At 43.9% G+C, this 24904-nt stretch overlaps 1 protein-coding gene across 27 annotated transcripts in view; it reads left to right on the top strand.

Moving 5' to 3' along the window:
* Nucleotides 1-24904, top strand: part of Foxp1 (forkhead box P1) — a 595264-nt gene that overhangs the window by 332716 nt on the left and 237644 nt on the right. For 8 of the 27 annotated variants that reach the window (XM_087656778.1, XM_087656769.1, XM_087656777.1 and 5 more), the window contains exon 1: nt 16416-16660. The gene's annotated coding sequence lies outside the window, so the exon portion shown is untranslated. 27 annotated transcript variants of the gene reach the window in all.

The following is a 24904-nucleotide window of genomic DNA, read 5'->3' as shown; positions in this document are numbered from 1 at the left end:
CACCCACGGCCAGACCAGGCACGTCCTACCAGCTCCACCCCGGCTGCTGAGTGACATCTTCCATGTTTCGGCTCTTAGGCCAGTGTGACTAATGCTTCTGGGCCTGGTCCCTTTTCCTGGCTAGGGCCAGGACACTTCTAACTGCACAGGAAGTCTGAGAGTATACTACCTGGTGAGGAAAGGAAGGCAAAGTCTGAAAGAAACTCAGAGGAAAAAAAAGAGACAGACCCAGAGAGGACTAAGATAACGAGATACCAAGGAAGATTCGAGAAAGATAAACAGAAAGAGGAAGAGAGTTGAGAAGAAGTAAGACAAAATGAGAGATATTCAGACACACAGAGGGGAGTAAGGAAGCTGAGAGGGCAGGTGCAGTCAGGGAGCCCCAGGAAACAAGAGGGACTTTAGGGTGAACCCTGATGTCATCTGTGCCTGCAAACACTCCTGCACAAGAGAGCAGCATCTATAAGAATAACATTAGCTTGGAGTTGGCGAGTAAAGCTGCAGGAATTACTGGTGAGCCGCCTGTGGGAAGTCAGCCTAACAAGATAACTCTCCTGTGTCAGCCTCTTTCATTGGGTCAGAGAGTAAGAACTTGTACAGTAGACATATGGTGGGTTTGCCAGCAAGAAAGATCCTAGTGTGTTCTTCTTTGAGACCCTAGAGGATGCATGTCACACACACACACACACACACACACACACACACACACACAAGGTTCCAGGTAATTGAAAGATTAAAATTAATACAAAATGGTAACTTTTCTCCAAAGGAGTCCAGGCTGCCAAGAGCTGCTCAGAATTATGATATGTTAGGCATGGAACCATTGAAGACCAGTGTCAGGGCTTGTAACTTTGTTCTCAACTCCTTTCTCCCTGGTGTCCTCTAAAACTTGGGGTATGACAGGTCGAACCTGTAAAGCCAGTCTTAGTTTCTGAAGTCACTGTATATTGGATCTTCCACAGGACATAAACATCTGAACTAGGCTTCTGTGAGCCATTTGGGGCTTCTCAGCCCCCTTCCTACCCCTACTCTTTACTGAAAATTTCTCATATCCTCTTTCTGTTAATTTCACTTGTTACCTTCCTTATTTCTCCCCACTTTTTGTTTTATTTGCTTACTGAAATGGTCTTCCTTTATTGTCTAGACTAGCTTTGAAATTAATGTATAACCCAGGACTTCCTTCAACTTGATCTCCTGCCTCAGTATGCTAGCACTATGATTCGCAGTGTAAGCCATGACAGGCTTGCCTGTCTCTCCTTAGATATGATTGGGGTTTTGTTCCTTCAAATTCTGTTCCCAACTATTAATATTTTAGGGAGACATCCTCAAACCCAGGATGGAGCAAGTAAGTAGGCTGAGACTACAAATGAGACAAGAGGGGAAAAAAAAAACCTAGCAAACCAGTCTTCCTGGCAAAGGAAAAATCTTTTCAGTGAGAGGCATGCTTAACAGACAGACAAAATACCTCCAAAATATGCAAATCTGTGTTTATCATGGGGAATCCTACAGGGAATAAATCCGAAGCATTAGCAATTATGACTTAGTTCAGAAGTCTTCCTTGCCGTTCTGCCTGTATTACTTACAAACATGAGTGTAGCTTAGAGCTCCCTGTTAAAATGTTTTCCTCCGACTTCTCTCGAGTTGTTTAACATGCCTTTATTATCCAAGATGACGTGATGGGAGAAAAGGAATGAATTCTCTTATCATCTCCACCGCCTTCAGTTGGGAGAAGGAAGCTGCATTAGTCCTTTCTCAATAAGAAGTCTCAAGTACAGGGCCTTTTGCTGATCGGTACAGGCTGGTCCTCAGCCATGGCTACAAGCAAGGGGGACTGACAGGTTAGCACGGGGGCAGCCTGTGCTAAGTAACCATGTGCTGGATAACTCAGCAGGGCAGGGCTCAGGCCTCCTCACTTTCACTTGCTGCTGCCTTTAGTGACATCCAGTCTGGGTGAAACAGGATGCCACAGCTCTTCCTCTGTTGTGAAGTCTGACGTCGGTGTGTGCTGTTCACCAAGCCTTGCTTTTTTTGGAAGGTGGTTGGTGTGCATCAAAAGGCACATGGGCGATGTATGCAAGGCTGAGCGTCCCTCATTTAAAAACACAAAATGCAGAGTGCTCTAGAACTTGAGAGGCAGAGTAGCATCATAACATTACCGGGGGTATCTCCTACCCTGGGCCTCATGTGATGCAGCTTATAGTGAGAAGACAATTGCAGGATGGATGTGATCCATGCTCTGCCTCGAGCCCCCCTTCCTGAGGTAGCTTGTTATATACATGCAGACAAGGAAGCTTAAATAATAGACAATTCAGGCCTTCGACGTCTCTGATGAGGGGTAGCCTTGACCTCAGTTTATTTTCATACTCATTCATTCAGTTAACAAATGTGTACCCACTGTTTGCTGTGTGCCAGGCCCTGGCCTATTTCGGTACCTTCATTGCCAAGTATTTCTAATTCCCTTAAATGTGCTGTCTACATTATCCCATTTGAATAATATATCACCTTGTCTGAACAAGCAATCTGGCCGGCTGGGTGTGATGGAGCAGGAGTCTGAGGCAGCACTGTTACCCCAGGCAATATAAAGATGTAGTCTCCCAGCAATAACAAAAGAGGCCTGTGGGCAGCCCTGGGCCTCAAGTATTAATGTGTGGTGGTTTTCTTATCAACTTTATCCAGTATGCTGGGCGGGGTGGTAATTCTGTTCCATTTATTTCCTACTTTGTTTATTCAGGAAATACCCACCAATTGCTTACTGTACGTCACTGTGCTGGGTGCTGGCTGTGCTCTCTGAAGGGTTTTAGCAATTCGTTATTGTTTTGCTTTATGATTTTACTTTGATGCTAGCAACCGGATATAGATTGGAAGAGGACGGCCTCCTGTTGCCACCTCTTTCCCGTCATTTGTACTGATTGGAGTTCCGTCAACATGTCCTTCCCTCTTAATGAAGCTCAGAGCCTGTATCCACACACCTGTAGCATGCTGAGCCATCTCTCTCTGTTTCATAAACTCCTGTCTTTAGTCAAGCCCTAGTTCTCCCTAAGCCAGTCAGCATTACTGTCTCTCCTCCTGGAAGAATACTTAGTGTAGAGCTCTGCAGTGTAGGCTCCATTTGGCCGGAGTCAGGGGTTCTTCACTTCCAGTTCATACTTGAACCCTGCAGATTGCACGGCCACCCTTAAACTTGACCACTAGCCTCGAACCAAGATCCCATGACTTGCCAAAATCCTATTCTCTTTCTTTTCAAATACGCTAATTAATATCCTTAGTTCTCCCCCTTGCCACCTCCTGCAGGCCTCTTTTTCTGTTATCTCCCGTGTGATGTTGGGAGCAAGAGAATGACTTGAACAGGTTGGTTCTGTTTTGACTATTGTTTATAGTAGTAGCAGCATGTGGCCCAATTGCACATTGCAGAGGGATGGTGAGGACAAAAGGTAAGAGATAGATGCATGCTATTGAGTCCCTATGTCTGAAGATGTTTTCTGGAAAGTTCCTCTTGCCCTTTTCCGTGTTTGACCACCCCTACCATGCTTCACTGGCAGGCTGGCTCTCCAGTGATGACTTTACCCTTTATTCATTATCCCTACCAGTCTTTACCAGACTCTTTAAAATCCAAAATGGAGCTCAACTTTGGGCAGGAGGAACTTGAGAAACAGCATCAGTGGCCAAAGCTGGGGAAGTGCTTCAGACACAGCCAACAGGGATGTGAGGCATAAGAGGCGAGGGTCAAGGGATCTTGAGTGCAGCAGTGCACAGGAGGACTTAGTTTCAGACATGGCATCATGTAAAGAGTGGTGGGGAACAGTGTTTCTGTTTCCGGTTACTTTCTAAGTGGTCCATGCTGACTCATTTCCCAGTGCTCTTGCCTAGGGATTTTAGGAAGAATTTAGAGAAATCCATAGAATGGGGTTCAAAAGGCTTGAGGTAGTAGGAGGAAGGGTGGGAACTAGATGGGTAGAAGATTCCCAGAAGTGCCTTTGTGATTGGAGTCACTAGTGTGTTTCCACCTAAGCAAGAGTAAGGGGCCATCTATGAGGGTAGATGGAGGATAGGCTTAAGATCACAGAAAGAAAGAAGAAAATGAAGGATGAAGATAGTTGGATGGGGATTTCCTTTGTTTTCTCAATCCCCTGGCGCATTGTCTGACCCTTCCTTCTTGATCTGTGCCCACTTCTGTCTTTCTCCAGGACTCCACCCTTTGTCTCCCAGATTGTAATGGACACATTGTGTGGCTTTGATGTTCAAGGTGCTATTTGCTGTGGTCATGTTTGTGTGTAATTTTCTCTGATCTTAGGTTTCTTCTTCTAAAACAATGACGGTTAATGTGTGACTAGGAAGGTATCTATGAGGCCTGGAATTTGCTCAGGAGTGCCATGCTTAATGTTGTTTGTCAATCCCCTGCCCACTATGGTTTATAGTAAAGATAACCCTGCACCCCCAACATTCCCCTCCCAGCTTTCAGCCTCACCCAATGGCTTCACTGAACTATCATCTCTGTAGTGCTGACTCCCTGTCAGCTCTTGTTGCCATTTCTGCTTCTTCCTGAGAATAATACATCTTATCCTTGCCCGGTGTCATCACAGAGTCCATCTTCCTTTCTTCACCTGGGTCTGAAATGTAGGAAAAAGCACTGACTCATTTCCTAAACCCAGACAGTCCCAGATTCTTAATCCTACCAGTACGGTATCTCCATCCATCCGTCTGTCCGCCCATCTGTTTCTTCATCTACCCACCACCCATCCGACATTGAATTAAATGATTTATCAAGCAGCCCAATATCCTTTTAGCTGCGAAACACACTCCATGGCTTCCTGTTACCATTCAAAAACTAAAATATACCATAATGCAAAGAGTTCATTGTGAGACGTTCAGCTCTGTGGAAGAACGCCACTTGCAGGTGCAGAAGAGGAGGTGCAGCAGGGGCTTCCTCAGTTGAGCTGAGTTGCAAGATGCTTAGTAGGAGAGGGCCAAGAAGGCTTGAGTGATCCAGACAGAAGCTAAAATCTTCTAGTAGCCACATTAGAGAAAGTAAAAGGATTCAAATATAAATTTGTACTTCATCTGATATAACCAAAATATAATTATTTTGACATGTAGTAAGTAATAAAAATGCATGAAAAAATCATTCTCTTTTTTTTTCTCCTTTTAGGGGAAGCTTTGGACAAATCCTCTCAATTCAGACATTAAAATTTCATTGAAAATATTTGCTCTGAGTTTAGCTTTCATATAACCACTAGTTTCCCAGGGACTGAATTGAGCATCAGTTTTAAAATTTATATTTAAGCTGATTTATGTTAAACTTATACATGTGTAACATTTATTTCTACATGTGTTCTAGTCGCACATCGAACGCTTTAGAGCCACACATGCCCAGTGGCTTTTGCACTGTACAGAGCTGAGAGCTTTGGGACATCACAGTAGGAAAGAGCAGTCGGAGTGATGCTGGGTCACTCAAGTATTAGAAGCAGTTTAAGCACAGAGTCAGACGGCAGGCAGGCAGGAATAGTTGCATCCAGATTCACAGAATGGTGGGAAATGGTTCAGAGTGAGCCAGCAGAAGAGATTGCTTCTTTCTTTCTTGCAGTGACATAATATCTAACCAGATCAACACAAGGGAGGCAGGCTTTGTTTAAGCTTGTGGTTTGGAGCTTTAGTACATCATGGTGGGGGAAGCCTGGTAGTAGGATGAACTTTAGGAAGTTAAGCATATCTCACCCACCATCGGGAAGCAGAGAGAAATGAAGCATCATGGTGCTCGGCTGTTTCTCTTTTTCACTTTGGGATGGTGCTGCTCATACGCAGGGTGGGCCATTCGTCTTTAATTAGCGCAGTCTGGATCCATCCCACAAGCATGCTCAGAAGTTCATCTCCTCTATGATTCTATGTCAATGAAGTAGGTCACGTGGGGCATACAAGGGAAGGAAGGAAGGGTAGTAGGTCTAATCCCTTTCCCCACAAATCCAGGTTGGAGCAGTCTGGGGGTCTGGATGGATGGAGAAGCAGGAGCTTCAGTGTGAGACCATGAGTGATCCACAGAGATATCTAGGGGAATGTAGGACAAGGGTCTGTGGCTCTGGAAAGGGACTTTGATGCTGAGTGTGGTTTAGGCAACAACTATGATGATCAAGTACAGGGAGACATGGGAGGTTTGAGGTCACCAGTGCTTGAGAGCCAGAGGTGGCAGGTAGCAGCTTTGTGGCAGGAGTCCACACAGCTCTTTGGTTAATAAAGTTTTGTGAGAATGTAGCTGTGCTCCTTGTGTTTTCCTGATGTCTCTGCACTAGACCTAAGAAACTGGATGAGAAACCAGTTGGCCTACAACGTAAGGCATCGCTTTCTTCAGCCCTTTCCTGAAGAGTTGCTGCCTCCGTTGTAGGGTTTAGGAATGGCAATTTAGTTGGAAGACTCCTCAGCCTGCACAGTGGGGTTTGGTGATACAGCATAGACAGTAGAATTCTTACTCACAAGCCTATGAATCTGATTCCTGACATCCGGCGGATCAAACTAGATGTGAGGTATATATCTGCAATCTTAGTGCTAGGATAGCAGAGACAGGCCAGTCCCTAACCCAGCCAACCCAGCCACATGCTGAGCCTCCAGGCTACTGAAAGAATATGCCTTCCAAAATATGTTGGAGAGCGCTTGGGGTTGGAGATGCCTTAGATTGACCAGTTGTACATGCACCCCAGCACATGGACATGTGCACACATGTTCACATATACATGTGCACACAGAATAAAGAGGAGACCAATATGTCTATAGGAAGACTTCTTTCCTGAGAGATAATGTGAATGACAGTTATGTGTTGCCAAGAATCAAGGAAGAGAAGGATCGGACATCTCATCTGCATTGAACTGTTGCAAGATCCTTTGAAGTGTTGGGGTGAGCATCTTCAGTGAAGCCCGCTGGGCTTGCAGTGGGAGAGGAACAAGTAGACACAAAGCAAATTCCTTTCAGCCGCCTGGCAGTGAGAGGAAGGGGAGAGGGAGGCAGTAGAGAGAGGTTTGAACATTCTTTCATTCCTGCCATGAACACCAAGGAAGGAAGTCTGATGGAAAGAGGTGAGTGACTGAGCCAGAGATACAGGGGACAGTGGAGGCAGACGGAGCACCAAGGCTCCTTGCCTTTTAGGACCAGAGACATTTTCCTCACGTGTCTATGAGCTTCTTTGTTTTGGCCTGATCTGTGGTTTTTTTTTTTTTTTTAATTAATTAAAACTTAGGGGAAAAACAAATAAAAAAAATCAGTCAATCAAACAAACAAACCCACAACACAACCTTCCTCTCATCCCAGGCTTACAGCAGTCAGTACACTTGGAGGCTCATGCTCCAACCTTTACTCACAAGCTTAGTCACTTCCTTTTCTGCTCACCCCTCTGTGGGTTTATCCCTGCCGTCAGTGCAGATCCAATGTATCCAAAAGAAACAAACAAAAACCCCAACTGCATCTGCATTGACATCTGTTGGGTTTTGGTTTTTTTTTTGTTTTTTGTTTTTTTTGTTTTTGTTTTGTTTTGTTTTTTGTTTTTTTTTTGGTCTGTATTCCTAAACAATATGGCAGGGCAAGCACACACATCATGTTAGGTACTGTAAGCAGTCAGGAGGTGGAGTACACAGGAGGGCGCGTGTAAATCACATGCAGATCCTACACCTGCTGTATAAAGAGCCTGGGTGTGTGGAGGTCTAGGTGTGCCTGGTAGGAGACAGGATGCTGAGGGATGGCTGTACTCCATTGTATCCACCAAAGGTGCTCAACTGTAGCATTCGTGAGGTGAAAATGTAGCAAAAAGACAAAAATTCTTAAAGCATAAAGCTGTAAGGCACCTTATACATATGTTAGTAATCAAAGTCCAGGACTTATTGTTTTGATTCCATGAGAAAAGCAGAGTACGTGTGTGTGTGTGTGTGTGTGTGTGTGTGTGTGTGTGTGTGTGTGTGACATGCACTTGCACATGCCTGCTTTGTGTGAAGTTGTGTGTGCATGTGTGTGTGTTCATATGTATACAGCTGAATGGATATATTTATGTAGAGCCCAGAATACAAGTTCAGCTGCCATTCTCTGAGTTCTTTCTACCTTGCTTTTTGAGACAAGGTCTCTAATTGGTCTGGAACTTTCCAAGTAGCCCAGGCTGGCTACCTAGTGAGCCCCACGGATCTCTTTGCTGTCTCCATCTCCCCAGCTTCAGCACACTTTTGTAAAACACATTTCTCACGGCCGCACCACTCCTGACATGTGGAGACAGGTAGTAGTTGTTGTAAGGACCGTGCAGTGCAACCTGTTCTGGGGCCATTGCAGTGGAAGCCAAGGCTACATCTCTGCCTCCAGCCATGATAGCCAAGCATGTCTTCCGTGTCATAGGATGCTTTGGGTTTGTGGCAGAAGTCACCTTTCTTCTTTTTTACTGCTATGGAAGGACCCTTTGGTAATCAGAATTATCCTTTTAATTCTTTCTATGATTCTTGGTGTATTATTTCCTTGTCCTTTATACTTTTAATAGTTGAACCCAAATGAGGCTATCCCAAAGACATCTTGTTCCAAGCTGTAAAAAATGGAAAGTACCCATGTTGGACCACTTAACCAAGCTGTTGGTGGCTCTGCCCTAGTCCATGGAACAATACCAGACAGGAGCTAATATTGGGGGATGATAGTTGTTATCACTCAGCTACTAGGTTTTAAGATTTTGATATCTTATCACAGACCTCATCGGCCTGGATACACCTGTCTTTGATATATCTTCCTATCCAAAATACAAGTCTTTATGATTCTAGAACTGTCTACCAGAGCTGTTCTGATAAGGGTGCAGGTCCATTCTCCTATCTATGATTTCACCTTGTGATATAATCACACTTTTATGGGGAAAAAAATCAAAACATTTTATGGGGTAAAGAAATGGCTCATCGCCATTCTAGAGTCCTGAGTTTAATTCCCAGCATCCCTTCCTGGAGTCTCACAACTGCCTGTAACTCCAAATCAGGCAATGCACCTATGTGCCGTGCGTGGGCCCCTCCCCAACCCCGACACATAATTACAAACACTTTTTAATTTTCACTATTCAGAGAGGTCGTATCATGTGTAAATGTCCTCTCTAACATTTGTGGGTCTGTGGAAAACCTTGGAGTGGGACATTGGACGGCTGCTCAATAGGCCTTGGACACGTAGATTGCCATTTAGTGTGACAAATCCTCATTACCTCTTGGTCAGGGAGAAGTTGTCAGTGGTTGGAGTTGGGTCATGGACACTATTCAGTTCCTGTCCAGTGTTCCTGTGTGTAAACACCCTAATGATTTATCATTGATATCTATACTGTAAGTGCAGGGTGCTAATCCTACCTGCGGTTAGTAGGCTTCAACCGACTTTGGATACAAAGAAGAAATGCTACTAAAGAGACAAAGACTTTTTAAAAAAGAGATCATGAGGCTTCAAATAATAAGAGATTACTTTGACCAAGGCTGGTTTGCTCTGTTCCACAATTAGCCCTTTAACTGCACCATGATAAGTTAGTCCTAACTCTACACGGTTGCTAGAAGAAAGAAATACAGAACACATCAATGCTGCCCTCTCATTCAGCCAGGAGACAGCATGAAAAACTCGTTTTTAAAAGGAGTTGCTGAGAGCCCAGTCCTAGGTTTAGGTTGGTTTTATGATGAGATGGGATGTTCTGTGCCTGAGCATTTCCCAGTGGCCTCCCAGAGGGCTGGGTTTTATGGGCTAGTAATCATCGCTGTGATTTATTAAGCGCCTACTGCATGCAAGGCACTTTACATGTATTACCTCTGTGCTTTTAGAGACCGTGCATTTTTCACAAGTAGCACTTATCTCCATTCGAGTCTCCACTTCTGTGTGTGGCTAATTGATTAATACCTTTCTTCTCTATTAGGTCTTCACCTCCATGTTGATGGGATCCTATTGATTTTTGTTCCCCACTGTGGCCCCAACACTTACAGCAGCCTTGACATGACTGGGCACAAAATAATTGTTTTGTAGAAGAAATACCAAGGCTGGATACATGGATGTATGACTCCAGAACTAAGGAATAGGGAAAATAGAATGGTTGGTTGGTTGGTTGGTTGGTTGGTTGGTTGGTTGGTTGGCTGGTTGGAAGGTTGGTTAGTTGGAAGAGCTGAGAATGTAACCTAAGTAAGTCAACACTCCTGGTCAGCATGCATTCTCTCTCTCTCTCTCTCTCTCTCTCTCTCTCTCTCTCTCTGTCTCTGTCTCTGTCTCTGTGTGTGTGTGTGTGTGTGTGTGTTTGAACGTGTCTGTGTGTTTATGTGTGTAAGAGAGACTTCTCATAGGTTCTCATTCTGTAAGGCTGAGATGGTCCTTGTTGCTGGTCACAGAGCTTTTTGCCATCATCCTCACTCACAAGCTGCAAGTTAACAGTGGAAAAGCTGATAACTTCCTGTCTGTGTGAGGCAAGAGCATCTCTTTCAGAAAGCCCCTGCAGAAGACATGCCCCTTGCATCAGCACTGGTTGGCAAAAGGTGAATACCTTGGCCCTTTGTGGCCGGCCCTCCGGGGGCTATGATCTTTGGATCTTTTATCGTCTTCCCATGGTGTTGATACTCTTTGTGGTATTGATACTTACTGTCCATGTTACAGGAGAGCAAAGTTCTGATTATAACTCTGTTTGAAGAGGCAGGTTAACAGTATTCTTTTTCCCTGCTCTGAAGATATCCTATACCCCTCTCTGTCATATTTATCATGTAAGTGCCAAGACGAAGGTTGGAAAATCACAGAATCCTGCTGAGAATCAGCTCATCAGACATCAGCTGTCCCTATGCTCAGCTATGAGGCTGTCCGGCCAGTGCTCTAGCAGCCAGAGTGTGAAGAGAAACTGTCATCCTCTTCCTCCTTGCCTGCCCTCCCTGTCTAATCTGGAGCCTTAAGCTCTTCCTCACAGTCTGGCATGCCCGTGATACCCTAGGGAAAGCAGTGTGATGAAAGATTTACATTCTTTGCCATAGCCTCCTTGGTCAAGCACTGTCACACAGCTCCTGGGTGTGGGGACAGGCTCAGCCTTTGGCCTCTTTGTTAGGTTGAATAGAGAACTCCATGCCTATTGCCTACGTTGGCTAGATAGCACCTCTGAGAGAACCATTCCTGAAAAGGAGCCCCTACTGCTGAGTTGACAGAGCCTCATAGGGAAGGAGCCTTCTGATTCCTTGCTGCATCCCCATAGCCCTTTGTTACCAGCTCTTGTGTGCTTCCCAGATTCCCGCGCACCACAGGCTGCTGCCTTTGGATCCTTGACTTCTACCCTTGTTCATTCTCAGTTCTTTGAAGCGAGTAGAGACTGACATCTTCCTAATCTTTTTGCCTGGCTGGGACATAATGCTTCATTTTTGTGTGTATTTAAGATTGGAATATACACTTATGTATGTGGCATTCTGATTGTACAGTGGTAAGAAAACATGAAAGGATGCGTTGGGAAAGACATGTTTGAGTGAAAACCTCTCAGTCGCTTCCTTTACAGGGCTCAGCTGTGCCCCAACTGATCATGAAGTTGCTTTAATGAGATGAGGACTTCCGAGCTACAAGTGTCATTATATTATTGAAATCACACAAAGAGAATTGGCAGGTAGCTGCAGTTCGTGCCAACGACACTTACTGACGAGCCTCCCCTAGTTCTTTTTCAATACGGGACAGACCAGGCACAGAAAGTGTAGTTGACAAATGAGAACTACAGGACAGATGGGATTTTCTTAAATCACAGCACATGTTTTTACATCTGTCTCTTCTTTACATGGTTCCTCCCTTTAAGGTTTAGCTTTGATTTGTTTGGCATTGGGTGTTTTTTGGGGGGAGAGGGGGCCGGTGTAGGAGGGCTTAGTGCCTCTAAACTTCTTACCTATGATTTTGGCCTTTTAAAGGTAATGCTGAAAAAGTCCAGATGTGGGAAGCCAAAGATATGAAAGAGGTCATATTCTGCTTTTTGCTTTTATATATATATATATATATATATATATATATATATATATATTATGTATAATAAAAATCATTCTCATTTTGTAATGTGCTTGCATCATGGTCATTGTTCTCATAAAACCTACTGTATTTTAAGAAATGATACAATCTATGAAGCACTTCCCATTATGTAGACACCATGTCTTTAAATTATAGCAATTTCTTAAGATTTTAAGGCAAAATGAGCTCTTAGAAGTGTGATTAATGGCAGGGAATGAGGCTAATGCTGGGTCAACAGTGGCACTCCATTACAAAGAAGGTTGGGCTAATAAAAGCATCCATCTTTTGGACCAATAAAGCATTTGAATGATATGCTTATGGTTCTTATCATATCATACTCACTTGGTATTGAATAAACTCTGAACTTGCATTGTGGAAAGGCCACAGGCCTGAAGTGGCTGATGCCCTGGCTCTTTGTTGGAATCAGAAGAGGCGAGGCTGTGAGAGAGGCCTAGTGAAGGAGCTGTTGATGGGGTGTTTAACATGTCTCCATGCACACTGCAGTCTGGGGGCCCTTTTTGGTTTGAGACAATCAAAGAAAATCTTATTTCTCAGTTGATTATTTCCCTAGTCATGTAAGTGTTCTCTGTAGGTCCTTAATGTTTCAAGTGGCATTTTTAGAAGACCCAGTGTCATGAATTCCTCCTAGATTCTCATAAGTCCGCTGTGTCTCTGCTGGTTCCAATACATTCCCCCACACATAGGCTGGCATTGTTCACTCATGAGCTGGAGAGGAATTTTTTGCGGCTCCTGAATGATTGATAAGTGCTCAATATTGAGGTTTGATACCAAGACAATCTAATTTTCAAATATATCATTCTCCTGTGTGTGTGTGTGTGTGTGTGTGTGTGTGTGTGTGTGTGTGTGTGTGTGAAAACATTTTATGTTAGTTAGTGTTAGTGTAGTGAAATGGGCATTTGCAACCCATGGTGAACATGGTGAAGGTCAGGTCAGAATACAACTTATGATGGTCAGTTCTCTTCTACTGTGTAGGACCTGGGGATGGAACTTAAGTCTCCAGGTTTGGTGGCAAACGGCTTACTTCCCAAGCCATCTTGCCCATTTTCAGATATCTTTAAATTCTTCTGACAAAGCCAAAGAGAGCATCGGGCAGTTGTCTCTTATTTTGTTTTTCCCAAGTGTTGGCTTCTTATTGAACAAAGGAAGGCCATGGTTCTCACTCAGAGAGCAGAGGGTTCGGATTGACTTCTGTCCCCTTAGTTGGCTTTGGTACTTGTGTGCCAAACTCTTTGTCTAGTATAAAGGGTTCCATGTTGCCTTTCCCTTTGTAGAAGTGACACAAAATTTCCCCTGAAGAGATATTTGTTTATCAAATGTGAGCCATTTTTTAAAAATAGCAGGGAGTAGGTGTGGATGGAAATGACAGAGAAGGAGGAGGAGGGGGAGAAATTAGGCTTGGGGAACTAGCCCCAGTGTCCGCTCAGATGACAGACACACTTGAAAGTCTCAGACAGTCTGAGCTTTCTCATTCCATCGAGAATTTGTGAGAACCAACCAGACTTTCTATTTTCTTTTTTTCCTGGAGCTGAGGACTGAACCCAGGGCCTTGCGCTTGCTAGGCAAGTGCTCTACCACTGAGCTAAATCCCCACCCCCCAACCAGACTTTCTAATCTCAAGTCCTCTTAGTGTCTCTTGAAATTGTTTGTGAAGAACCTCGTGAAGAGCAGTCACTAAAGAACTCGGGGTCTATAGAAAATAAGCTAAGGAAACCTAGCCTTTGAAAGTAAACTTCACAGGGATGCGGGGAGAGGTGTGCAGACACATGGGAAGATTCCGGATGCCTGGGTTTTGTCTTTCTGGTCACCTTCACCTCCTCTGACTAGTGTCTGCATACATGGGTTCACCTTCACCTTAAAAAGAAAAGCCAGGGTTCAACCATTGGCCTTTTATTCAAGGAGCTTGGCAACAATGTCTTCAGGTGCCATTTTGAAAAAGCTGTGTTAGTTCTGCTTTATCGATATCCTACTCTTTCAGCCCAGCCTCAGGCAGGAGGACAGAAAGAGGGGAGACAGGAGTGGGGTGAGAGGGTTTGGGGAGAATGGGGAAAGGGTTCAAGGGCAGATAATGAGCAGAGACTGTTGCCCCAGGCAGAAGGCAAGGAAGGCCAGTTCGGCTTTTGTCTTCTTACTGGGACATCAGGTCAAGCACTTTGCTCTGCATTGCTTCCTTGTCATGCTGACCACATCCATGGTGGAGAGAGCCTGGAATGTGGAACGTTCTGTTCCCCAGCACTGGAGGAAGAACCTCTGCCTGCCGTGTGCTTGCGTCATCCCTTAGTTGAGCAAGCTGGGCTTGCCTTCTCTAGGGCAGTAGAACAGCTCCTGTCCTACAGGTCTTCTCCAGGCACAGCAGAGGCCTTTCAGGGGGTTAACCAGTCCTTGAGCCACAAGTTTTAGTATTAGGGGGCTCCAAATACTGAGTGAGAAATTCTTCCCCAAGCAGGGAACGCTGAGGACTTCTTGGCTATGTTGATTTGGGCAAAGAAGGCTGTGAGCAAAGGACACTGGAAACAAACCACAGCACAAAAGAAAACAAAAACACCAGAGAAAACATCGGAGATGCTTTGTAACTTTAAGTTTGCAGACCAGAGGTTAGATAACTGAAGCAAGAGCTAGTGAAGGCTGAGATTTCACAGTGGCCCGAAGGTTGGTGTGGCTGTGGGGAAGCCAACCAAGGTTTTCATTACCCTATTTGAGACAAAGACAAAAAAGCAAATAATGTCTTGATGGATAATATCATTGTCAGAGTCCTGGGGTGTGTCTCTTTAAAATATTTTTTTCTCACTTTCCACTTTTGCTTTGGATAACCAGCAGACAGTATACTTATATTTTATACTATATGTATACTTATATTTATACTTATATTTTATACTAGCAGAATGCAGAATTTTAAAAATTAATTAACAGATTGAAAGTGTAGGATGTTAGGTGCATTACCACACTGCTTTCCAGTATGTTTTGCTTATTAGATGTTAAGTAACAGAGGGATCTTCTTCACACGCACCAAAATTAAGTAGTTTAATGATATTATGCTATCTGTAAAATAAGTTCAAACTAATGCTTTCACTGTAGATTGAATCCCTAAATATAGCATTTCCGATAAGGTGTGATAATGTCTTTCTAACTTAGTCAGCTAGCTATGTATGGCAGTTTACATGGGAAGTGAATCTTTGAAGATTAAACATTTCTTCTTAATGGACATAGGGAATTAAATCACTCTGGCTTTTGCAAAGATACAATTTTTCCCCCTAATGCTAACCTCACAAGGAACTCCTGGGCAGAGTAAGGTACCCATCAGCTGACTATTTATAACATCTGTTGTTTCTCAAGGACACTATCTTCATGTGGCATAGTTTGAATTTTGCAGAGTCCTTGGGGGCTCTGCCCTTGTATCTGTTGGCCCAGTGGGTTTACAGAAGCTTTGCATATGGAGGGAGAAAGCATCAGGGCTTCCCTTATGGAAGAAATACCCAGAGCCAGGGTCTCTGTTTGACCCATGTGTTTCATTGATTAAAGATGAACCCAGGAGATGAGTGCAGAGCTACTGAAGCATGGAAACATCATGGGCTTTTTCAAAGCCAAGTCTAGATCCAGCCCTGAGTATTTTACCCCGTAGCCCATGACATATTTTTATCTGCCAACCATGAAATAAAGGGGATTTGCCAAAGGTTGACCTGTCTCTTTTGGGGTGACTTGTGTTTCCTGGAGGAGGTGCATGTCCTTGAGTGTTTTCTTTCCTCAAAGTTTCATGTAATGCTTCCAGGAAGGAGTTAAGCAAGTGCTACTTGCTTTATCCTGGCTTCCATGATGAGTAATGGCGGTTGGTAACAGCAAATCGTTGTTTATCCACAAACATGGCATTGTGCAAACAAGCAGGCCCACGGGTCTCCAACCAGTTGGATTTCCTGGTGGTCAGCAGCTGATCCGTGTAACTTACAACCTTCCTGGCTCTCTAAATGTCAGAAGAATGACGGCTTGTGTATCTTGCCTCCTTCCCAGCTGTTTACCCTGCAATGCATTTGCCTCCGTACCTCGACCTTGATTCTAGCGAAGCTGCCCCTTTCTCCTCTCCAGTTCTGTTTGCTTTCCCCTGCCCCTGGTGTCACCTATGAAATCTGTTGGTTATTCCACCTGGTTAATGTTAAATTGCTCTGGTAAGATGATGTGTTTGTTCATAAACACAAATGCTGGGCCCCCTGTTTACTGTACCCATGGCAGCAATCATTATTAAACAAATATTGCTCTGTTTGCGGGTGGAAGCAGCAGTTTATCCTGTAAGGTCTGTTTAAAAAGAAGAAGAAGAAAAAAAAAAAAACACACCGCGTACAAATACACACATACAAGACTTAAATGCTAGAATTTCGATAAAGAAAGAAAAAGGGAGCCTGTCCCTGGAATGCGGTTGAAAGCGCCCTAGGTTTGCTTTTCTTATCTCTTGCTTGGGTGAAGGGGCCGGAGAGATTAGCGACTTGTTTGGCTTTTCTAAGAGATTTCCTTAGTGTAATGATATCTATGCAGTTGTTTGCTTTCTTCAGAGAGGGGCAAGATCTCCTGAAAGGCCACCAGCTCAGTCGTTGAGCATCAGATGGCTAGGCAATTCTTTGTGGAACAAACAAGGACCTAGAAAGTACAGGGAGGAAAGGTCTGGACTATGAACGAAGGGAGACGCTGGAAGGTACAGCTCTTGGACTTCATGTCGTTTGTGTCTGTCTCGTGTGCTGTGATGTGGGGTTGGTTTGATCCGGGCTGTTAAGTATGTTTTCTGTGACGTCTGAGAAGTGGGGGTTAACCTTGCCATAGTCTCTGAGAGGGTCTACTGTGGCATAACTAGGAAGGAACTGCAGTTTTAATGTGTACTTTACATATTTTAAATGATCGATGTTTTTACTCTAACCTGTCTTTCTCATCTATTTCGTTTTAAGCTGGGTTTGTCCCTTGTCCCACTTCTAGTTCCGTAAAGCAAGCCTCGGCGGGCGTCTCTTTAATTTGGCTTTGGTTGTGTGTGAGCCTTGTCTTTCTGACCACAGGGACTTCTTTGGATAAGACCCATCTGTTTTGGTGTTTTGTAGACAACAGAGAACACCCAACTCTCACCATCTTTGTTGTTGGGTCTTTTTATTATTATTATTTGTTATGGTTTCTGAATTAACCTTTCTTCTCATGCTGAACTGAACTTCACAGCACTTGGTTGAGTTAGAAAGTACAGGCCAGAGCTAGGGTGGAGGGAGAGGTGCCTCTGACCTTCAGTGGCAAAATGATGTCTTTTATCTCAGCGAAACTAATCTGTTTCAGAGTAACTTCCAGGAGCAAGATATATCTGCGCATCTATTAGAGTTTTTGAAGGATAAAATTAAATAATTGTTCCTTTCACACAACAGAGAAACGCGAGCCGAGGGTTCTTGATGACCTGCATTCATTCTGTTGCCATGTTGCAGTGAGCATATTGTTCACTCTGGTCACCTGAGCAGTTAGGGGCTACAGGCGAGGAGGCAGACACGTGAAGTGTGTCATTGATCCTGCTACTCGGTGGATGTTATAAACCTGGCCGTGTGTACACTAAATTATGTGAGATATGGAAATGGGGAGCTTACCCTTTTCTGAACTGGTGGTTGCTGTATTCTGCTGGGCCTTTCATGAGAGAGCTTAACTATTTGCAGGTACTAATGGTTAAAGTTCATTGGCAGGCTTTGTTAGTGCTCAAACCTAAAACCTATTTTCTTGGGTGGAAGGAAATGTGTTCTAACTGTGCTCTCCTGAGCACCTGGCCCCTTCACGCCTGACCTTCAGCAGCTTCCTTGAGGCAAGGCAAACAGCCTACCCTGAATTGGCAAAGCTCCCCTTCGTTCTCCTTTAATGACGTGAGCAAGGGTGGATCAATGTGCCAGGGAGTGGGCCCATTCTCTCGACTCATTTCTAGTGTTTTGTTCCAACCCTGGCCTTTCTTGCCAACATTCTGCTTACCATTGCTTTGATAATAATACTTTACTCACTTCCTGCCCTCTAGCAGACAAGAGGGCAGATCAACTGGAGTCTGGCATCTCAAACTCCAAGCTAGAAGTAGGAAGTCTTCAGAGGCACGTGTGGGTGGGGGTGGGATGGGGGCTTGTTGCCTGGATTCACGGGTGATTTATCAAGACCACATTGCCCTGAAAACTTGGATATGGTGGCTCTCATGTGCACTGCTGACCGGGTATGGGAGTCAGAAATTCTTTCTGCTTGGACATGTGAAGTCTCCTGTTTTAATATTGAAAGTCTGCCGGAGAAGAGAAACCTTGGCTTTTGTTAGGAGATTATTTTATTGTCAACCTATTCTGCCAACTCTGTTCTACGTTATGGGTTACAGAGGAAGTTAAACATCCTGTTCTCTACCATTTCCAGTCTGTCTGAATTGTCCTTCTGTGTATTACATGCTCACAGCCATGAGATAGATTTAAACCCCCTTCCCCAGATGATTATCTTGAATTTCCATTGAATGAGACAGTCTAACTGACTAGGTCTGTTAGACCTAACATGTCTATATGGGGTGTGGTGACAAATGCCTTTCATGTCAGCATTTGTGAGATTGAGGCAGGAAAATGCTTAGTTCAAGGCTAGCTGGACTGCTTAATAAGACCTCAATTCAGGAATCTAAAGGTTGAGGATATATCTTAAAGACAATACTTTTTAGCATGTACAAAGTCCCTAGTCACAACCAAAAAGGAAGGGAAGAAAATAAGACAGTGATTTAACAATAAACTGAATTTTCAATGGCAAGTTAACCCTTCTGAAGAGTTTCAGAAAATATGACATTTTAAAAAGTTGGTGTATGTGAATTGATGTCACTTCTATCTGATCAAGAAGTTAGACTTGGTGTTTTAGCTATGTTACATATATTATAGCAATTATATATCCATTTTCTATTATGTCGAAGGAGTACTTGAAAACAGAGGGTGATGAAAGTTTTTTGTTTTGTTTTTTTAAATAAATGGAGGAGGGAAGGCAAAAGGGGTGTGTGTGTGTGTGTGTGTGTGTGTGTGTGTGTGAGCTTCTAGGAGTACCAGTATAAGAGGCCAGAGGACAACTTACCAGGAACACTGTCCATCTAATTTTAAGACAGAGGCTCCCGGTTCCTAGAGGTCTCACCTAACTGCTAGCTAAGCCCCAAGGATCTGCCTGTCTCCATCTCCCCAGCACTGGGATGTGCTTCCAGGCCAAGCTCATGGTGGATTCTGAGACTGAGCTCAGACCCTCTTTATAAGGTTGGCAGTTTATTAATTCGGCCAGCTTTCTAGCCCAGAACAGAAACGTCTTCGTTGGAGCCGTCTCTCCCTCCATTTAATTAATAAATATAAATTGTCTGGTTCAGTTGACAAGCACAAGCTGGTTTCTGTTCATTATTTTTTTCCTCCTCTGAAGCATAGGGAGGTAGGGAATCAACAAATCACGGTAGCCCATTCTGTGAACTACAGCTAGTATTTTTACTCTCCCACAGTTGGCCATGGGGACTCATCTATCGTGTGCCTATTCGTGCTCCCATTGTGGACCCAAATCTCCTTGCCCTTGGAGAGTTGGTGCATCACTTTTACAATACCCGCGTCTGTTCAGGGGAACCTATGATGATCCCAGCTTTGCCTGTTCTGCCCTCAACAAGAGGTCAAATTTGTTTTGTTTTTGTTTTGGGCATGCATTTGACAGTTGCATTCCCTTTGAGCTTTTACCAAAATCCCAGATTTTCACAAGATAGATGGAGACCTCTACAGTGCATGATAAAGTTGATAATACATAAATCATTTTTAACAACAGGTAATATGCATAATTTACGGTGTTACTGTGCTATCTTTTGATATTTATGATGGATAATGCTCAGTTTTTGCCCTCATATTACTGCTTTAAATTATACCACAAGAAAATTAATGAGAAAGTAGATTTATGGGTTTCATTTGTTTGTCAATTCGGAAATTAATTGGGTGTTAATTTTAGCCGTCCCTCATCAGACCCGGAGTTTAGTACGTGTGCATTACTTTGCATTCATTGTAGCCTACCTCCCATTTACTGTGGGTCACTAGCTTTGCATACATTAAAATAGCCCTGCGGCTCATTCCCTTGATTACTTTTTGAACTGCCATGCATTAGAAAATTTACGCCTTTCTGTTATAATTATGAAAATTTGGTATTGGAAGTGTCTTCAGCACCCTGACTTGTGCTTGGGTGGTCTGTCTCTCCATGAAATAGGACCAGTGGGGGCTAAAAAAAGACTAAAGACTAAAGACTTTTCTCCGAAGGGTTCATTCATGGCTTGTCAGAGTCATCTCAGAAGAGAGATGATCAGCTGTTGTCATTCACTCTTCCTTGTGTTTGGTTTGTCCCCACCACCACAACCACCACTTCATTTTTACTGCATGGCGCTACTCCTAGAGAGGGATTTCATGTTGTGTGAGCAGTTGCCACCATGGCTCTCCTGTCTTGCTTCCTAATCTCTGAATATGACCTCTATTGCTGCCCACTTCCTGTCCTCACTGCTTCCTGCTCCAATGTCACCAAGTGAAGAGTGCCATGCTCTGTGATGGGCCCTGTGGCATCTCCAGTCCCACAAGGCCTCCATTGAGGGCCCCTGCCTTTCATCTGGGCTATTCTATTGCCTCTCTTTTGTAAGGGAGCAACACATGAGTGGTTACAGGGTGGGGCTTATTTGATGTCCTAAGCCACCCCACCATGCAACTGCACCTTGCTCCTTGAAACTCCTTTGTTTGTCTTCTGTTGCCATGTAAACTTTGTGTGCAGTGTAGAGGAACCAGTTCCTTTGCTCGGTGAGACCCTGAAAGAAACACACACTTTAAAAAAAAAAATCTTACTGTAGATAGCATGTTGGTATTTTTTCCCTCTGAATGATAAATTCAAAATTATGAAGGATTTTGTAGTTAAAAAGGTAAATTCAAGATTATAAAGGATTTTGTAATTAAAAAAGTCCAGAACCAAAGCTAACACCCTGTCCTCTTGCTTTGCTGACCTCCAAAGTGTTACGTAAGAGATAAGAAAGCAAGAGATGAATGTTTACTGTTTCTAGAATCCTAACACTCCTGGTCTTTCCCTCTCTTCCTCCCTCATAGCTTTTGTTTTCTCTTTAGCATTACAGTCTCCATCCCTTCCTTCTCTGCATAGAATGTTAGTGAGGAAGCAGGTGGTCCTTTCACAAGACTAGGGAGGGCAAGTCATAGTTCCTCTGTTCACTGGATACATAGTTCCTCTGCTCACTGGATACATAGTTCCTCTGTTCAATGTCCTGGAAGTTGCCTTGCCCTTAACTCACTTCTCCCACAGCAGTAGAGACATAGTCTACAAAACTCTGTTTGGTTTAATTTACACATCCCTTTGTGAACAGACCAAGTTCTTTAAGGGCATTTATTCTGCTTCATATAAATAATTGATCAGCCAAGTTAATTTACTTCTGCCTGACTTGGTCAACCTTAATTAACTGCCCTGGAATCAAGACCGAACTTTTTGTTAGCTTAAAATCTTTCACAAGCCTGATAACAAGGGCTTAATTTTTTTCTAAATTTTCAGCAACAACACTGTTACCAAGGAAATAATCATAATAATAAAACTGTGTTTTAATTTACTATAAATACATTGGCCTGGACATTATGAATTTTCCAGAAGGTTTCCACAGAGGAGCTCTGTTGGTAACAATAATAAATAAGCATGTGAGACCCAGTTCTTCTTATTTTTAAAAGTCCCCTAAAAACAAACAAACAAACAAAAAAGAACCAAAGCAAGCCTTTAAAATTAGTATCTCTTATATTTCCAAGCAAGGTGGCAAGAGTATGGTTTGGGTCTCCTTAAGTCTCTGAGTGCCAATCCTGTAGGGTTGCAATGTGTGGGTAATCAGATGCATGGTCCTGTGCAGAAGGCATAAGGGGAAACTGGGGAAAAGCTTGGGTAAGAGGTGGCTGAAGCCTCCAGAGACAAACTCCTCAAATTTAAGCACCACAGATACCTTAACAGAACATGTGCTTTCAGTTCATAGTGGTGGAAGGTGATTCTTTGGTGCAGGGGAGTCCCAGAGAGGAGGAGCAGAGATTGAGCAAACACAGGCCTTGGGGCAAACTCCCTCTAAGAAAAGAAAAGGCAGAACTCCATGGCAGAGCCGATCATGCTTCATCCCAGCCCTTTGCTTGTTTTGCACCGACATGGTGGGACATCAATAGGAAATGACAGTCACTTCCTAAAACATTGAGGGCCCTTCACTCTGTGTATTTTAAGACCTTCTCTTTCCTACCTGCTACCCTCTTGCCCTTGCTGAAATTCAGTTTCTCCTGGTCAAGGTACTCATTCGCCACTTATCCAGGGCCTCTCTGAAGGAGGAAGTCTTGGTCATGTCCAAACTGGAAAGGCTCTATGGCTACATCTGTCTCCTAATCCAAACAGTAGTTTTCTTGTCTCTGAAATGGGGATAAATAACGTTTACCTCCCTCCTAGAGATTTGGGAGTTGGAGATTTAAATGTATCAGAGGGTTTTAAATGGAGATATAAAAGCTTATTAAATGGCCTGGAATGTTTGATAGAAACACTCATGGCCCAGACGGTGTCAAAGATACTTAGACACCCAATCTTTCATTTTCTACACAGCCATTTCACAAAGCCTCCGATTGATGTTGTACCTTTTAGAAAATTAAAAGTCCTCCAGCCCATGTACTCTAGTTAGCACTTGGCCGAGAACATCCTTAGACCAAAATAATACTTTATACGGTTTTAGTCCCAAGCCCTGTATTCTCGAAACCCAATTTGTGAGCCAAGCTCCTTGGCCGCAGGCCTGCCTAACTTGTCCTGGAGAACTTCGCAGCCTGTTTTAGAGCTGCACAGAGCAAAGGAACTGCTTCTCTTCCAACTGCATGAGAGGTGGTTCTTACTCCTGCTATGGTGCTGTCAACCAAGGAAGCTAGAACAGAGGCAAGCTTTTAGACACCTGTTCTCTGGTCCCAAATTCCCTCAGATGACATGGTTTGAAGGCAGTTCATGCATAGCTCTGTTCCAAAAAGACAGAATTTATGACTGTGTGTGCTTTGTCTGAGGGCAGGTGAGGAGTTCTCATAAAGGCCATTTGCAGAGAGATGGCTCAGCAGTTAGGGGCCCTGGCTACCCTTCCAGAAGCCCCAGGTTTGGTTCCCAGCATGCATATAGTGACCAACCATCCAAACTTCAATTTGAGGAGGGTCCCACATCCCTCTTCTGACCTCCTTGGGCTCCAGGCACACCCATGGTACACACACATATTTGTAAGTAAAACATTCTTTAAATCTTTAAAAAATAAAAATATATCTTTTTAGAAAAAGGAATTTTTCTGTCCTATGAGTCTACTCTTTGGTATAGGCAGACTTTCTAGAAAGTAGGAAACATATTTTATTAAGTTTTTTTTGTAACTAATATATATAAAGTGGATTTTATTACTGACTACCCTGAGATGAGATATCTGTCTATTCCCTTGTCACTGTGCCGTATTGGGGACTAACTTAGGACTTACTGCCCACAAGGCGCCTGTTATACCACTGAGCTATATCCAGCCAGAAGCGTATTCTCTTACATGTCCAAATATACAAATGGTCAAGTATATGGTATAGAAAGTAAAGCAGTAAGAAAAACTCCTAAGCTTGAATACATTTGAGATAAAGAAATGTTTTCATGTTACTGGTCTCTTGTTGCCTGTTTTGTATCTCTTGGGGTGGTGTTTTGTTTTCTTGGGGTTTGTTTTGTTTTGCTCTGTTTTGATAGATTCTTTCCATGGTGGGAGGTAATAAGCCACAGGCGGTTTCTAAAGGACAGTAAATAATAGGAAGTCTGGTCCAAAGACACAGGGAGACCCTCTGTTGCTTCTCACATTGTTTCATACCTCTTAACACCAAAGGGTATTCTTGATAAACTACAGAATTGACCAAAAAGTCAGTCTTTGGGTCCCTGTAGTCTGCATTATGGCTGCAGTTGACTGTGGACTGGAAGCAGAGGAAACGGGAGTCTTTAAATGGCCATTCTTCATTTTGGTTTTCAGGCAGGCTGCAGAGAGCAGACTTCTGCTAGTTTTTAACAGAAGCCCCGCCTCCTCCAAGAGTGTCCAGCGTGCTTCAGATTCCATGCGGTTGTGCATCCAGTGCAGTGGGAGAGGAATAGGTGGTCCTGCACAAGGGTGATTTGAATGGAATGGTTTCTGTCTTGTCTGGCATTGGGAATTCACATTAAAGTCTTCCCTTGTTTAAGCATCTCTCAGCTTTGATGTGTGAACTGACTGCTTCCTTTGGTGACTAGTATTTTTCCTTCCCACATGCTAGTCTGTGAACTTGGCTTGTCACCCTGTGCCTCAGCCTTCGGAAACCAGGCAGCGAGTGAGAGATACGAAGGCAGAGCATCTCCCTTCCTGTGCTCGCCATAGCTCGCCGTGACACAGTGGCCATGAAATTAATGCACGGGGCCTTTCCGCCCTCTCTTTAAAGTTTACCTGCGTTGGAGGCTGGGCACGGGTGGAGGAACGTGCATGCCACTGTGAATCTGTGGAGATCAGAAGACAACCCTCAGATGCCAACCCTAGCCATTTTTCCTTGTTTAGGACAGGGTTTCTATGCTGCTGCACAAGCCAGACAGCCTGGCACAGGCGCCCCTGAAGATTTCCCTACCTGCGAATCCCATTTACTGACAGGTAGATGCTTATATGACTGAATCCAGCTCTCACCTGGCTCTGGGGACCTTAACTCAGTCACCAGGCTTATGTAGCAAGTGCTTCTGTCCACTGAGCCTTCTCCCCATGCCAAGCTTCAGTTTTCTTCTCTATGAAGTAGAACTCGTGATTATTATTGGAAGCCACGGAACACGCAGGAATCGCCTGTGTAATGGAGAGTCCAGCACAATGCTGCTGACCAGCAGATAGACTTTGGCCCGGATGGACACCTAAACTGGC

The sequence above is a fragment of the Rattus norvegicus genome, chromosome 4 (assembly GCF_021556685.1).
Source record: "Rattus norvegicus strain SHRSP/BbbUtx chromosome 4, alternate assembly SHRSP_T2T, whole genome shotgun sequence".
Classification (NCBI taxonomy): domain Eukaryota; kingdom Metazoa; phylum Chordata; class Mammalia; order Rodentia; family Muridae; genus Rattus; species Rattus norvegicus.
This window is presented reverse-complemented; position numbering and strand designations above follow the sequence as displayed.